Source organism: Nyctereutes procyonoides, unplaced genomic scaffold (genome assembly GCF_905146905.1).
Source record: "Nyctereutes procyonoides isolate TBG_1078 unplaced genomic scaffold, NYPRO_anot_genome, whole genome shotgun sequence".
NCBI lineage: Eukaryota > Metazoa > Chordata > Mammalia > Carnivora > Canidae > Nyctereutes > Nyctereutes procyonoides.
In genome coordinates this window covers 6,159,450-6,175,881 of record NW_026575021.1, presented here as the reverse complement: position 1 = coordinate 6,175,881, position 16,432 = coordinate 6,159,450, and positions in this window count along the sequence as shown.

Below are 16,432 nucleotides of genomic sequence, written 5' to 3'. Positions count from 1 at the left end.
GAGGGAGAAACAGGCTCCATGCAGGGAGCCTGACGTGGGACTCGACCCCGGGACTCGAGGATCACACCCTGGGCTGAAGGCAGGCGCTAAACCGCTGAGCCACCCAGGGATCCCCAGTTCAGCAAATCTTGATGAGAAGTTTGGAGAAGAGAACTAATGTTGCCAAAGAGGCACAACAAGTTAGTGAATTGGCAGACCTTTTTTTTTTTTTCCTGCCTTGTATGCCTGTGTGTCAAATGTTGATCCCGTGAAATATTCCCTGTATCATTCAGGATCCAGTCTGGAGAAAACACAAGCCTCACTAGGAATTCTCCCAAAGACAATTTTTTTAAAGATGTTTATTTTTTTATTCATGAGAGACACTGAAAGAGAGGCAGAGACATAGGCAGAGGGAGAAGCACACTCCCAATGGGAAGCCCAACGTGGGACTCAATCCCAGGACCCTGGGATCACGCGCTGAACCAAAGGCAGATGCTCAACCACTGAGCCACCCGGGTGTCCCTCCCAAAGAATTTAACATAAGGGATTGGCCAGGCCAGTATTGGAAAACTAAAAAAAAAAAAAAAAAAAAAAAAAGCAGTAAGGGAACAGTGAGGTAATTACACAAAGATGGTAACTCCAAGCCATAGGTATCAGCCCTAGGTCTGGAGGAAAAGAAGTTGTGGGACGCACCTGGGTGGCTCAGCGGTTAAGCATCTACCCTTGGCCCAGGGCGTGATCCTGGAGACCCGGGATCGAGTCCCACGTCAGGCTCCCTGCATGAAGCCTGCTTCTCTCTCTGCCTATGTCTCTGCCTCTCTCTCTGTGTGTCTCTCATGAATAAATAAATAAAATCTTTAAAAAAAATAAAAGAAGAGGTTGAGATTATCTAGAAATTTGGAGGAGAGTTGCTAGAAAGGGGAGATTTAGACCTCTGAGTGGGGATGTTGCATGCCTAGTGCTGATGGTTCTGAGGGAGCACAGTGAGGCCGTCTGAGGCGTGTGACAAAGCCAGAGACTGGAAGCAGCTGCCACAGCCAGTGAAGGGACATTGCGGGGACAGGACTGCTGAAAGAAATAGCCAGAATGCAGAATCAAGTCCCTTCTCTGTCCTGCCGTGTAGGGTTCCCCAACACATCCAATTGGAAACTTCAGTAAGCCAGCTGGCAAGGCAGAAATGAATTCTAGCCTCGCAGAGTCTGGCAGGGAGGTTTTAGAGCTGACATACAATAATCTAATGACTGGCATGGTCATATATCCCACCCTTTGATTTTAGTAACCTCAAGTACTGGGATAAGAAGACAATATGCAGTTTTAAACTCCATCCGGCACCATGCGTGGCTGAGTTCTGACTAGTGTCATGTTTGAGGCTGGAGGGTAAATTTGGAATATATTGTAATATATTTCTGAGTCACCTAATGTAAATTCTTTGAATAAAGGCCATGAGTTGAAGATGGCTTATTTTGCCAAAGGCATTCATCAAGGAGTATATATGTTATATATATTATACACACAACACACATACTTTCTCAACCTTGTTAGATTCCTATTACCAAATAACAAACACTTGCTTATAAACATCTTTGTCTATGATGCTTCAGGAAAACATCCAAAATCTGAGCATAGACTTAGGAACAATACTTAGAGTTGTGTTAGGAATTGCAGCTTCAAAAAGAAAAGCCTCAAGACAGATTTGTCATAAATTTATGTGGGTGGACACTGCTGCCTTCATATTATTTTGTTCCAAACTGTTGATATTGGGATCCCTGGGTGGCTCAGTGGTTTGATGCCTGCCTTTGGCCCAGGGCGTGATCCTGGAGTCCCGAGATTGAGCCCCGCATCGGTCTCCCTGCATGGAGCCTGCTTCTCCCTCTGCCTGTGTCTCTGCCTCTGTGTGTGTGTGTGTCTATCATGAATAAATAAATAAAATCTTTAAAAAAAACTGTTGATATTACACCTTAGAAATATTTCCATATAGTTTATCTCAGCATTTGTCAGCCCAGAAGAAGAGTCAACACTTTTTGTAAAGGGCCAAAGAGTAAATACTTTAGATTTTGTGGATCAGGGGCACCTGGGTGGCTCAGCAGTTGAGCGTCTGCCTTCAACTCAGATCATGATCCTGAGGTCCTGGGATCAAGTCCCCCATCGGGCTCCCCATAGGGAGCCTGCTTCTCTCTCTGCCTGTCTCTGCCTCTCTGTGTGTCTCTCATGAATAAATAAATAAAATCTTTAAAAAAAAAAAGATTTTTGTGGATCATACAGTCTGTCACAACTAGTCCACACTGTGATATAGTACAAAAGCAGACAGACCATATTTCAAAGAAAGGGCATGGCTATGTTTCAGTAAAATATGGATTTAAATGTAAAATGTGTAACTTTTAGATTTTAAATTACATCAAAAAGAATTTTAAAAGCACAGAAAGCATAAACTATGTAGGAATAAATTTAATCAAGGAAGTAAAAGACCAGTACTCTGAAAAGTGTAAAACACTGACAAAAGAAACTGAAGACGACACAAAGAAATGGAATGATATTCTATACTCATTGATTGGAAGTTCATATTGTTAAAACACTACAATATTCCAGTTATAAAATAAAAAAGACACAAGGATATAATGTACAGCACAGGGGATTAAGTCAATAATATTATAACAACTTTGTATGGTGACCGATGGTAACCAGTCTTCTTATCGTGGTTACCATTTTTTTATAAAGTTTTTTTCAAGTTTATTTATTTATAATCTTTACACTTAATATGGGGCTTGAACTTATAACCTAGAGATCAAAAGTTGCACATTCCACTGACTGAGCCAGCCAGGCACCCCTTGTGGTGACCATTTTTGAATGTGTATATATATATCCATTCAGTATGTTGTACACCTTAAACTAATACAATATTGTATGTAATTATTCTTCAAAAGAGAAAAAATCCTCAAAGAAAGATTTTAGAGGAAAACATAGGAGAAAATCTTTAGGATCTAGGGAAAGTGTTCTTAGACTTGAGGCTAAAAGCATGATTTATAAAAAGAAAAATTGGTAAATTGGTAAATTGGTCCTCATCAAAATTAAAAACCTTTGCTCTGTAAAAGACCTTGTAATGAGGGGGCACCTGGGTGGCTCAGGTGGTTAAGTGTCTGACTTCAACTTAGGTCATGATTTCAGGATCCTGGGATTGAGCCCTCACTTCTGGCTTCCCGCTCAGCCAGGAGTTTGTCCCTCTGCCCCTCCTCCCTTCCGCTTGTACTCTCTCTCTCTCAAATAAATAAATAAAATCTGAAAGAAAAAAAAAGACCTTGTAATGAGGATGAAAAGACAAATACATACTGGGAGGAAATATCTGCAAACCACATATGCAACAAAAGACTTGTATCTAGAATATATAAGGAGATCTCAAAACTCCAGAGTAAAACAAAACACAGAAACAAACAAAAAACCAAACCCACCTGATTAGAAAACAAATTTATGAGCAGACACTATACTAGGGAGGATATATAGATGACAACACATGAAAAGATATTCAATATCATTAGCCATTAGGGAAATGCAAATCACAATGAAATACCAATACACATTTGTCAGGATGGCTAAAATAAAAACATCAAATGCTGTCAAAGTGGTGGAGAAACTGAATCATTCATTGTTGGCAGGAACATCAAACAGTACAACCATTCTGGAATACAGTTTGGTAGTTTCTAAAAAAAAAAAAAAAAAACCCTAAGTATGCAAATACCATATGACCTGGAGATTGTACTCTTGGACATTTCTCCCACAGAACTGAAAATTTATGTTTACACAAAAGCCTGAACATGAATGTTCATAGCAGCTTTATTTGTAATAGCCAAAACCTGGAAACAACCTAAATATCCTTCATCAAGTGAACAATTAAGCTATGGTAATTCATACCAGAGTTCTACTCCACAGTAAATATGAATCAACAATTGATTCATGCAACAATGTGAGTGGATCTCAAGGGCATTATGATGCATTAAGGAAAAGAAAGCCAATTTCAAAAAGCTAGAAAGCAGAGAAATAATAGCCGAAACTGAGACTTTACTGAAAACACTTTTGCTAGCTCATTACACAATGGTTCTCAGAATTTTAACTAATCAGTAACTTTAAATTATACTAATTTGGGAAGAATTCTCAAAAAGTATTTATGACTCTTATCACAAAGAAATTTTTAGAGCCCTCTTTGAAATATTGGTGGGTAACCTCCAGGGTCATAACTTGCAAGTTAAAAAAATTTTAAAGATGGTTATTTTTGAATGAAACCATACACACTATCCAGAAGGATATATGATTCTAGAAATGTCATTCATTTTATTCATTCATCCATTCCACAAATATTTCAAAATGCTGTCTATGCACTGTCCCAGGAACCAGATTAGCAGCAAACAACACCTACTAAAAATCCCTGCCCTCAAGAGGCAGGGATTAATTCTAATATCTAGTGATATTACTATGATAAAAGGCCTTTAAGAAAACACCTGTTCAAGTAATGGTAACCCACTCCTAATTGATTACACAAGACCTACAGATCAGAGGATGTTTTATAAAAATTAGTATAGTAAATTGAGCCATATAAATACCAAAAATACATGTTGTCACTCCTAGGCTTGTCTTAAACCAGCATGTTATCAAATCTCATCTAAATAGAAATTGCAGGGTGTCTGGCTGGGTCAGTTGGTAGAGCATGAGGCTCTTGATCCTGGGGTTGTGAGTTCAAGCCCCATGATAGTTGTAGAGATTGCTAAAAATAAAATGTTTTTTTTTTTTTTTTTTTAAGAAATTATTGAAGTACCAGAAGCACTGTGGAAACTTTAACTGGGTCCTCTGAATCAAAGCCAAATCTTTCTGGGGTTTGGAAAACATAGTTTCTTTTCCTAAAAATTGTTATTAATGTGAACAAATAATGTTTATTCTTCTTATTTAAATGAGAATATTTTCTAAATTCCTCAGTTTTAATTTCTAATATGATTAAATATTGATAGATATAACAGGAAATACTCTTTGAGATCTTCAGTAATTTTCAAGAGTATTAAAATTTGGTCTGGGACTCCCAAGACCAAAATATTTGAAATCAACTGCCATATGAAATAGATGTTATAGCCATTTTATGGTTAGTGTAGTGGGGCTCAAAGAAGGTCAGGAAGAGATCTTTTAAAAGACAAACCTAATTCTATCTTGTTTTCCTTTCCACTCAGCTCTGTGGTGTAGATCTTCACTTCATCCTCTGAAACGAACATATTCTACGATATTAAGTTTAGCAGCCCAACATGTATATTCCTTATTATCTCTGTCACCAAGTTTAAACTTTTAAGAAAAGGGGCACCTGGGCTGAGCATCTGCTTTTGGCTCAGGTCATGATCCTGGGGTCCTGAGATCAAGTCCTAAATCAGGCTCCCCACAGGGAGCCTGCTTCTCCCTATGCCTATGTCTCTGCCTTTGTGTGTCTCTCATAAATAAATAAAATCTTTTTTAAAATAAATAAATAAACTTTTAAGAAAAAGTATTGAAAACTTGGAAATAGGGCAAAATATTATTATGTGCCTTTTCAGAGTCATACTAGAGTATTGTCTAAGAAGCTTGAGTGGGGCTCATCTGACTCTACATCTTATTTGCCCTGTTATTTACTGGTGACAGGACCTAGAGTCTACTATATATTAGCTGTGGAAGATAAGTGGCAAATGATATTGTTGGGTAGAAAAGGTAACTCCAAAGGTTACTGTTTTATTGCTCTGACGATAGAAAGCAGTATTGGTTACATGTGGTTTTGCAGTCTTATTCCAAAGTTCTTTTTTCCCCACAGACCATATATTTACTAGTCTCTTCCATTCTCCTTTGAACTGGTTTACTGTCCTGCTGGTTCCCTCACTAATGGGTTAAGTAAGAAGGATAAATAAGAGGCCCATTTGCTCAGCAGATGGAGAAGGAGGTGCTTCTGATTTGGGAAGACCAGCATGTACAATGGCCAGTGTGACGTCTTTAGAGAAATCCAAGAGTTCAGTTTGCTTCTGCAGCAAATCTGGGGTGAGGCCCATGAGGCTGCACTTCTACAAGTGCAGTTGAAACTGATGATGCTGGACCATGGACCATACCTTGAGTAACAAGGGAGTAGGCCAGAGCAAAAGTGCATGTGGAAATGTCCAGAAGTGAAAATGGAACCTGACAGAGGTGAATGTGGAACTAGAACAGAGTCCCTAGTCAAAATCATCTTTCTTTCTTCTTTCTTTCTTTCTTTCTTTCTTTCTTTCTTTCTTTCTTTCTTTCTTTCTTTCTTTCTTTCTTTCTTTCTTTTATTTTATTTTCTTTTTTACAATCTACATATCAAACAAAATGATTCCTAAGCCCAGGCAGGTAGTTCACTCATTTGAAATACTATATGTGATCACTACATTCCAGTATAATCACAGATGTGAGACTAGGTCTGGTAAGTAATTTCATGAAAACTATCCTCTATTTGTTTTTCCTCCGCGCCATCGTTAGTTGAGTCAAGCTGTATTTGGTGGTGTCTACGGCCATCTAGTGGGCATGAATTGACATAACTAGTGCCTCATAGTAGTTTCCAAAGGGCTCTCACTTTATCTTCACAATAACCTATGAGGTAGATACTGTTTTTCCAGTTCGTTTTTTTTAATTAATATTGAGCTAACTATGAGCCAAGCCCTATACATGAATGATCTTATTTATTCCCCACGTTAAAAAACAAAATTCAGGGATGCCTGGGTGGCTCAGTGGTTGGGCATCTGCCTTCAGCTCAGGTCATGATCCTGGAGTCCTGGGGTCACATCCGGCTGCCTGCATGGAGCCTGCTTCTCCCTCTGCCTATGTCTTTGCCTCTCTCTGTGCGTGTCTCTCATGAATAAATAAAATCCTTTTAAAAAAATAAAATAAAATAAAATTCAATGGAGTAAATTTGAAGATCTAACTGGCTTATTGAGTCATGATCCAGTTGCATCCCATCTCGCAAGAAGAGGGAAGCCCTGAGGAGTTGTACAAAATGGAAGGTTTTTATAGGAAGGGGGTGGTACACTGAGTTAGTAGCAATTGGATTGTTCCAGACAAGGTCATCTTCCCCTAAGTTTACCTTACTAAGGCTAGGGCCTTACACGCAGATCGCCTCATCTTCCCTTGCAGCAGTGGGTGGAAAATAGAGAGGGTCTGTGTGACAGGTTACTGTGTTGGTGCTGATCAGAAAAGTTTTGACTGACAAGACCACATTTCTGGGGGAGGTTGAAACTGCAATTAAATTAGGTAGCAAGCTTCAGTTTGGTGACTTAGCCTGACAAAAATGGCTCAGCTTTGGGCCTGTGGCTTTCTTTTTTTTATTTATTTTTTATTTTATTTTATTTTATTTTTTGTGGCTTTCTTTTTTAATACCCATAACAATCCTGTGTGATACTACACCTGTGTTATTATTCCCATTTATAGATGAAGAAGCTGAGGCTTAGCAATGATGAAAAACATACCCATACTCCAATAGCTAATAAATAGGATCACCAAGTTTCAAACCAGAGGAGTCACATGTCACTAACACCAACCATCATCTTCACTTTTTTCCTCCTCTTCTTCTTCTTTTCTTCTTCTTCTCAAAACATTGTCATTATGTGCCAGGCATTTTCCTAAATCCTTTACAGGCATTATATAATTTAATCCTTACAACAATTCCTAGAAGTGACATATAATTATTATTCCCATTTTATAGATGAGAAAATCAAGGTACAAGGAGTTAAGCAAGTTATCCAAAGTCATCAATAGTGAATAGCATAGCCAGAATTGGAGCCTAGGGAATTATTTTATTTTATTTTAAAGATTTTATTTCCACGTAATCTCTATACCCAATGTGGGGCCCGAAATCACAACCTTGAGATCAAGAGTTGCATACTCTTCCTCTGACTGAGCCAGCCAGGTGCCCTGGGAATTTTTTTATTTCAAAATTGTATATAATTAAAGTTAAAATGTGCTTCTCTGACATCTATGAAATGAATCTTTTATTCCTCCATCTCTTATTTTTCTCCAGGTTTATTGAGATATAATTGATGCATAACATTATATAAGTTTAAGGCATAGAATGTGATAATTTGATACATAGATACTAAGACATGATTACTGCCATAAAGTTAGCTAACACATCTGTCACCTCACATAACTACAAGGTTTTTGTGCAGTGAGAACATTTAAGAACTACTCTTAGCAACTTTCTAGTGCTTTTTTTTTTTTTTAAGATTTATGTACTTGTTTTAAGTGAGAGTGAGCAAGCACAAGCAGGAGAGGCAGAGGGAGAGAGAATCTCAAGCAGACTTTGTGCTAAATGCAGAGCCCAACAGAAGGCTCAGTCTCACAACTCTGAGATCATGAACCTGATATCATGACCTGAGCCAAAACCAAGGGTCAGCTACTTAACCTAGCTGTCCTACCCGAGCTCCCCACAACTTTCCAGTATTTTAATATATCGTTAACTACAGTCACCATGCTGAATATCAGATTCCCCACAACTTGTTCATCTTAAAACTAGAGATTTGACCTTTTTCCCCTTTCTTCCACATCAGAGCTGCTGGCAACCACTATTCTATTCTCCGTTTCTGTGAGTCTGGCTTTTTTTAGATTCCACATATAAGTGAGATTGTACAGTATTTGTCTTTCTCTGTCTGAATTATTTCACTTAACATAATGCCCTCAAGGGAACCCAAGGAGTTTTATTCCAGAGCCCATTCTCTTAACCAGTAAACAATTTAAGAAATACAAGTTAATTTGGTTCTCCTTGTTACAAAACTTATGCATACTTAGAAAAGCAGAAAGAAAAAAAAATCACTGAAAATTCTATCTCCCAAACATAATCACAATTAAGACTTAGTGCTTCACTAAGTGAAGCACTTCACTTATGGCTTCACTCCTAGCCATAGTACTAAGCTACTTTGTTTTATATACAGTTGTGATGATACTACAAAAACTATTTTGTGTTCTGTTTCTTTTATTTAACATCATAATAGGCATTTCCAATATCCCCAAACCCATAGGTATTATTGTTAAAGGGTCCTTTATTATTGTTATAATTTGCAGTGCCTACTATGGGTTGGGTACTGGTGTGAGGAATTTCTGTGTATTTAATCTTCACAAAAACTCCATAGTACAGAGACTATTATAAGTCCTCTTTTATCTTTTTAAAAAGATTTTATTTATTTATTCATGAGAGACACAGAGAGAGAAAGGCAGAGACATGGCCAGAGGGAGAAGCAGACTCCCTGCAGGGACTCAATCCCAGGACCCCAGGATCAGGACCTGAGCCAAAGGCAGACACTCAACCACTGAGCCACCCAGGTGCCCCTATAAGCCCTCTTTTATTTTATTTTTTTAATATTTATTTATTTATTCATTTATTTATTTATTATAGACATAGAGAGTGAGAGGCAGAGACACAGGAAGAGGGAGAAGCAGATTCTATGCCAGGAGCCTGACGTGGGACTCGATCCCAGGTCTCCAGGATCACGCCCTGGGCCAAAGGCAGGTGCTAAACCGCTGAGCCACCCAGGGATCCCCTAAGCCCTCTTTTAGATGAAGAAACAGGCACAGCTGGTAGGTGACAGAGCTACGATTTGAACCTAGGAAGCTTGCCTCCAGAGTCTGCCATCATATAAGTATGGAAAGTAAGTTTTTAAATTGCTTACATCTTGGGACCCTGGGTGGCTCAGTGGTTTAGCGCCTGCCTTTGGCCCAGGGTGCCATCCTGGAGTCCCAGGATGGAGTCCCACGTCAGGATCCCGGCATGGAGCCTGCTCTCCCTCTGTCTGTCTCTGCTTCTCTCTCTTTCTCTCTCTCTCTCATAAATAAATAAAATATTTTTAAAAAAATAAAAATAAAAAAAATCAAAAGTCTACATTTTGAATTGGTCAATGAGAACCATAAGAAGATGCACTGAAGCGATCTTTGAACAACCATTAAATTTTTTAAAAGCTTTTTGCAAATAATAATGATAACTAACATGTTGCTTGTCAAGGAGACAAACCTAGCATGTAATTAGATAGAGCTCCAAAAATAGAGGAAAAGGGATGCCTGGGTGACTCAGCGGTTGAGTGTCTGCCTTGGGCCCAGGGTGTGATCCTGGAGTCCCGGGATCAAGTCCCACATCAGGTTTCCTGCATGGAGACTGCTTCTCTCTCTGCCTCTCCATGAATAAATAAATAAAATCTTCATTTAAAAGAATAGAGAAAAGTATCAAGAGTCACCATTTATCAAGTGCTATGTACTTTTTATGTACATTATCTCTAATCTTCACTGAGACCCAATGGGATAGTGAATATACTCCCTGATAACATGATGGGGAAAGGAAGTGCAGAGAGGGAAATTTGCCCAAGATCATGAAGCTGGTAAGTGCTGAAGTTAGATTCATATGCAATTTTTTTCACTTTAAACCCTAAGTTCTCATTTTTTTAAAATTTTTATTTATTTATTTACGATAGTCAGAGAGAGAGAGAGAGAGAGAGGCAGAGACACAGGCAGAGGGAGAAGCAGGCTCCATGCACCGGGAGCCCGATGTGGGATTCGATCCCAGGTCTCCAGGATCGCTCCCTGGGCCAAAGGCAGGCGCTAAACCGCTGTGCCACCCAGGGATCCCCCAAAACCCTAAGTTCTCATATTCATGCTAAACTCTACAGCTGCATTGCCTAATACTGTAGCCATTAGTCATGTGGCTATTGAGTATTTAAATGTAGTGGGGTGAATCCAGGTGTGCCGTGAAAGTAAAATATACTCCAAATTTCAACCACTTACTGTGAAAGAAGCAGCATAAAAAATTGCAATAATTTTTATATGTGCTACATATTGAAGTTATAACAGTGTGGATATACTGAGTTAAATGTATGATTACAATTGATTTCACTTGTTTCTCTTTACTTTTAAAGATGTATTTATTTACTTTAGGGGGCAGGGCAGAGGGAAAGTGAGAGAAAGAGTTCCAAGCAGACTCCACACTGAGCAGAGAGCCCCACACGGAGCTCTACCCCATGACCTGAGCCCCCATCAAGAGGCAGATGCTTAACCAACTGTGTCACCCAGGTGCCCCTTCTCTCCACCTTTTAAATGTAGTAACTAGACATATTAAATCACACATGTGGCCCACACTGTATTTCCATTAGCCAGTGCTGCTACAGACCAGCAATCCTTCAGTTTAATGTGCAAATGAGTCACTTGGTAAAAATGCAGATTCTGATGCAGGAAGCCCAAGGTAGGAGCTAAGATTCTGCATTTCTCACAAGCTCTCAATAATGCCAATGTTGGGGGTCAATGTGGAGCACCTTTGGGAGCAATGCTCTACAGGGAAGGGAGGGAGGCAGAGATCAGCGTTAGATGCCTTGGCAACACCTGTGTTTATGAGGCAGTGGATAAAAATGAAGAGACTCTGAAGTGGAGGAGGGGAGAAGAGCCCTGAAGAGGTCCTAGGAGAACTGGAACAGTATGTCGTCAGGGAAGCCATGATGGAGTCATGCCCACGTGAAACAATCAACAGCAGCACGTCTAAGAGACTAAACAGGGTCCAGCTGGTTTCTCAATGAAGAGGCTACAGTTTCTGTGAATAATGGATGCTCAAGGCAGATCACACTCTTCTTCTCCACAAAGAGAAAGGACGGTAGGTAAGGCCGATGGCAGGGGCACGTGAGAGGGAGTAGGGTAAGGCAGGGGGTGGGTTATGGAGACACTGGTTTGGTTTGGTTTTGCAGGGATGAGGTCTGAGTCTATGATTTATGCAGAAAGGGAGGAACATAAAAAAAAAAAAAGCCCAGAGAATACTGGTGGCTTCTCTCCTAAATATACAAACATGTTTACTGAATGTCAGCTATGTGTCAGCTCCTGGAGTAAGTGAAAACAGCCTCAGATCTCAAGGATTCCACAGTCCTGGCTACTAAGGGACCTGTATACCTCTCCTATGAAGTTTTGAGAAGTCAGTAAACCAAGCATGGATTAGTGATGAGCAATCTTTTCTCCCCGCCTCCTCTTTTTTAAGATTTATTTATTTATTTGAGAGAGGAAGAACACAAGGGAAAGGAGTGGGAGAGAGAAAATCCCAAGCACAGAGCCCAAAACGGGGCTGGACCTCATGACCCTGAGATCATGACCTGAGCAGAAGTCAAGAGTAGGATGCTTAACCGACTGAGCCAGCTAGGAGCCCCTCATGAGCAATCTTCTACAAGAATCCCAGTTCAGGAGAGGTATGAATGTATATATGGTCCTCAAGTTTTCTGAAATTATGTTTAAACATTTTTTATTTCTCAGTCACTGAAGGGTTCCACTTTTAGGCTAAAATTCCACAAATAACATCACTAGTAGCAACCACTTCAGTAAGAGCTGACAACACCAGACACCTTTGAAGAAATGTTGAGATGACACCACCACGTGGGGGGTGGTGAAGGGGCCAAGACAGACACGGGGGAGAGATTTGGCATCAGGATTATTGTCACAGACTGGGAACAACCACAAAAATGCTAGCCTCTTGGAAAATTCTACATGTGGTGGCAACCGGAAGAGGCTGCGCGTGGGGATTATGGAGTAAAGTGACAAGAGTTCAGGGCCACAGTGAGGGGGAGCTGGGGTGCTGATGCAAGACAGAAATTTCATCCTCTCCTATCTCCTCTCCGTCTAAAAGCAGTTAAAAGAGAACACAAGTTCAGGCCCCACCCAGGCCATCTTCTGAATACACTCTGCAGTCCATTAAATTGCCGAGAGATTCCCAGAAGAGTTGAAGGTCAATCTTCCTTCAATTCTGGTCCTTGAAACCAGCCCACCTGGGGGTTTCTATAAACTATTGTCCCATTGTGTGTAATTCATATGTAAATATTCTAAAGCCCAGCAATCAAAGAACCAGCTCCAGGGGAGTAAACAAGCTTTAGATACACAATGAAAATGCCACTCCCCTTCCAGCTTTAAAAGTGCCTACAGATCACACACATTAAAACCCGGCCCCGCTGGAGATTCTGGGGTGCCTCTAGCAACTTGGTCTCAACTGCCTCCTATCTCGGACTTCCTCCTCCTACCCTTTTCCTCTTCCTCCCCCGAAGGTGGGAGGTGGTGGGGGGTTGGAGCCATCTTAAAGCAGCCTGGCCCGGATAAAGGAAGAAGCATTCTAGTTCTTTCCTTCAAGGCTGAGTGGTTTACCAGGCGGGGACGTGCTTTCAGAAGTGACTCTTAGTTACACATTTCTGGAGAAAGACCTCCTAATGGTGAGCCCATGGAAGCCCAACAACTTACCTGCCTCTGATTACTTTTCTGACACCTGAATAATTAAGGCCCACGCACCCAACATGGTTTGAAAAAACTTTGTTTTCTTCAAACATCCCTGCTTGCAGCCAGGAATAAGCTTCCTCCTCTCAGCCTCTTCCCCAGCCTTCCTTTGCTGAGTCTCCAGAAACCCGCCCCAGCTTGCCAGCATGAGGAAGGCCTGCCAAGCCTTGGCCCTTCTACAAGGCATGTCTGAAATTTCACATTCTCTGAAAGGCACACCTAGCCCTCATGAATGACTTCTTTCTCTTCACCCTCATGGTTAGATTTGTGAAACCTCCTCACTCAGACTTGTTCATTCAGGAAATGTTTTATGAGGGCTTACTGTGTGCCTGGAGGTTTTGTAAGGCACACTACAATTCCAAGATGAATGAAGTGGGCAGTCCCATTCCCCAAGGAGCTTGCAGCTCGTTGAGGAATGACAACATGCAAATATATTACCATAGGGTAAGTGCTTTGTGTGGGATGTTCCCAGGGTGCCTTGGAAACCCAACCCAAACCTGGGGGTCCTGGGAAGGCTTTCTGAAAGAGGAATGGGGAAGCCTATCCTTGGCAGGCAAGTAGACAGGCAGAGGCCTAGAGAAGGGTCCTAGTTCAGGAACACCAGTGGGTCAGCTGGGCGAGGTCAGGCAGGGAAAGAGGGGAATAGAGTGAGGCTGGAGTTGGGAGTGAGGACCAAAGCCAGGATTTTTTGAGCCAAGCTAAGGAGTTTGGTCTTGATCCCACAGGGCTGATGGGCCATTTAGGAAAATAACTCTGGGGGCACCTGGCTGGCTCAGTCGGTGGAGCAGCGAAGCCTGCCACTCTTGACCGTGGGGTTGTTAGTTCAAGCCCCACATTGGGCGTGGAGATTACTTTTAAAATGTCTTCAGAGAATTTATGTCTTCCTCTGCGTGTGTATGATCTTTCTCCTTCACTGGAATGGAAACTGTGAGATAGCGCATTTGTCTTGTTTACTATTTATTATAAACCCAGGACTTGTAGAAGTGCCTAGACCCTAAGAGGCCCTTGGAGAATATGCGAATGAAGGAATGAAAGCTGCTGGCATATGATTTGAAGATGAGTGATGAAGAAGGGGCTTGAGGGGGGCAGAGTCCCCTGTAATCCTTGCCGTAATGCCATGACCCCCAAAATGAGGCACTCTCAAACGTGGGTGACTATTTTTGGTCTCCTATTGTTGCTGTAACAAATTACCACCAATTTAGTGGCTCAAAAAATCCATAAATCTGTGTTCCTATAGTTCTTGAAGTCAGAAGTCTGAAATCAGTTTTACTGAGCTACAGGCAAGGTATAGGCAAGGTGGCTCTTTTTGGAGGTATAGGAGAGAACTCATTTTCTTGCCTTTTGTAACTTCTCAAGGTTGCCTGCATCCCTTAACACCTGACGCTTTCCTGGAATCACTAACTTCTTCCCTCTGTCCTCAGGGCTCCTACTTGCTCTTTGTTACTCAAATCCCCCTCTGGCTTCCTATTAGAAGGGTACTTGTGATTACATTTAGTGCCCCCCCCCCATTGCCCCTGATAATCTGGGATAATCTCTACCTTTCAAAATCTTCTGTTTAATCACATCTGCAAAGTCCTTTTTCCATCTAAGGTAACACTCACAGGTTCTGGACATTAGGACATGGGTATCTTTGGAGGCTGTTATTCAGCTGATCATAGTGACCAGCACATTAGGTGGTTACTGGGCACTTGAGTGAACCTGCCTGGAGGTAGGTAGGACTGAGCCAGTTCACTTGAGAGGCAGGGAAGTCTAGTGGTTAAGAGCATAATCTGGAGCCAGACTGCTCTGATTCAAAGCTCTGCTATTCACGAGCTGTGTGATCTTGGATAAGTGACTTAACCTCTCTGTGCTTTGGTTTACTCATCTGTAAAATAGAGCTAATGAGAAGTATACTCCATAAGGTTGCTGGCATGAGTTAACGCACAGAAAGCATGTGGGTAACTAGTGCGGGTCACACAGTAAGCTCTCAGGAGGTGTTAACTATTTGGGATAGCTCACGGGGGGATCCTGGGGATGCCCTGATCCCACTTCTCAACACAGGCTTTGTCAGCAGCTCAACCCTGAAGAAGCACACTACACTGGGAATCTGAAGTCTCACCCATGCAGGAGAGACTGAATGACTTGGGGGTGGTAAAGCAGGATTCCACCTTGCTACTCAAAATTCTCCCATTGAATCTCTGTCTTCAGTGCCAACAACTCCCAATTTTAGAGCATCTTTCTACAAGTTCCCTAAAAGCAAAGGGGAAAGATGCCCCTGTTTTCTTATACCCCCTTCCATTTTTCAGTATGAGATCCAATCCTGGCAAATTACTTCTCTGGGCCTTAATTTCCTCATGTATAAAATAATCATAAAAATCAGCATTAAAATAGCACTTACTGTATGCCAGGTGCTGACCTAAGCACTTTATTGGAATCTACATAATCCTCACAACACCCCTGCATTATAGGGAAAAGCATTACTGTCTCCATTTTACAAATAGGGAAATTGAGGACCAGAGACAAGAATAGTCTGGCTAGGAAGTTGCCACTGGTACCTCTACTGTGGAACCCTCAGGGCAGGCACTCTGAAGAATCATTTCTCAACCATTACACTTCCTTTTTTTTTTTTTTTTTAAGGTTTTATTTATTCATGAGAGACACAGAGAGGCAGAGACACTGGCAGAGGGAGAAGCAAGCTCCATGCAGGGACCTGATGCAGGACTCAATCCAGGAACTCCAGGATCACGTCCTGAGGCAAAGGCAGAGGCTCAACCGCTGAGCCACCTAGACGTCCCGCATTCCATTTCTTTAGGGATTTAGGACACTAAATCCCAAGCCATTCCTGAATAGGCTGAGCCTGGATCATGTGCCCACAGGTGCCCATATTCATCAGCAATTGAGGTGAGGACAGACTATACCTGGTTCCTTTCAATACCCCTGACAGAGGCTGAGTCATGCCTCCAACAAAGCTCAAACAATGGGTGACTTGCCCCTGTATTCGTTATCTTTGTGGTGTAACAAATTACCCTAAATCATACCAACTGAAAACAACAAACATTAGCTCACAGTTTCTGTGGATCAAGAATCCAGATACAGCTTTGCTGGATCCTTTAGCTCGGGGTCTGTTACTTTTATGTTATCAGCCAGAAGAATAGTAGTCTCGAGGCTCAACTAGGTGAGGGTCCACTTCCAAGCTGGCTCA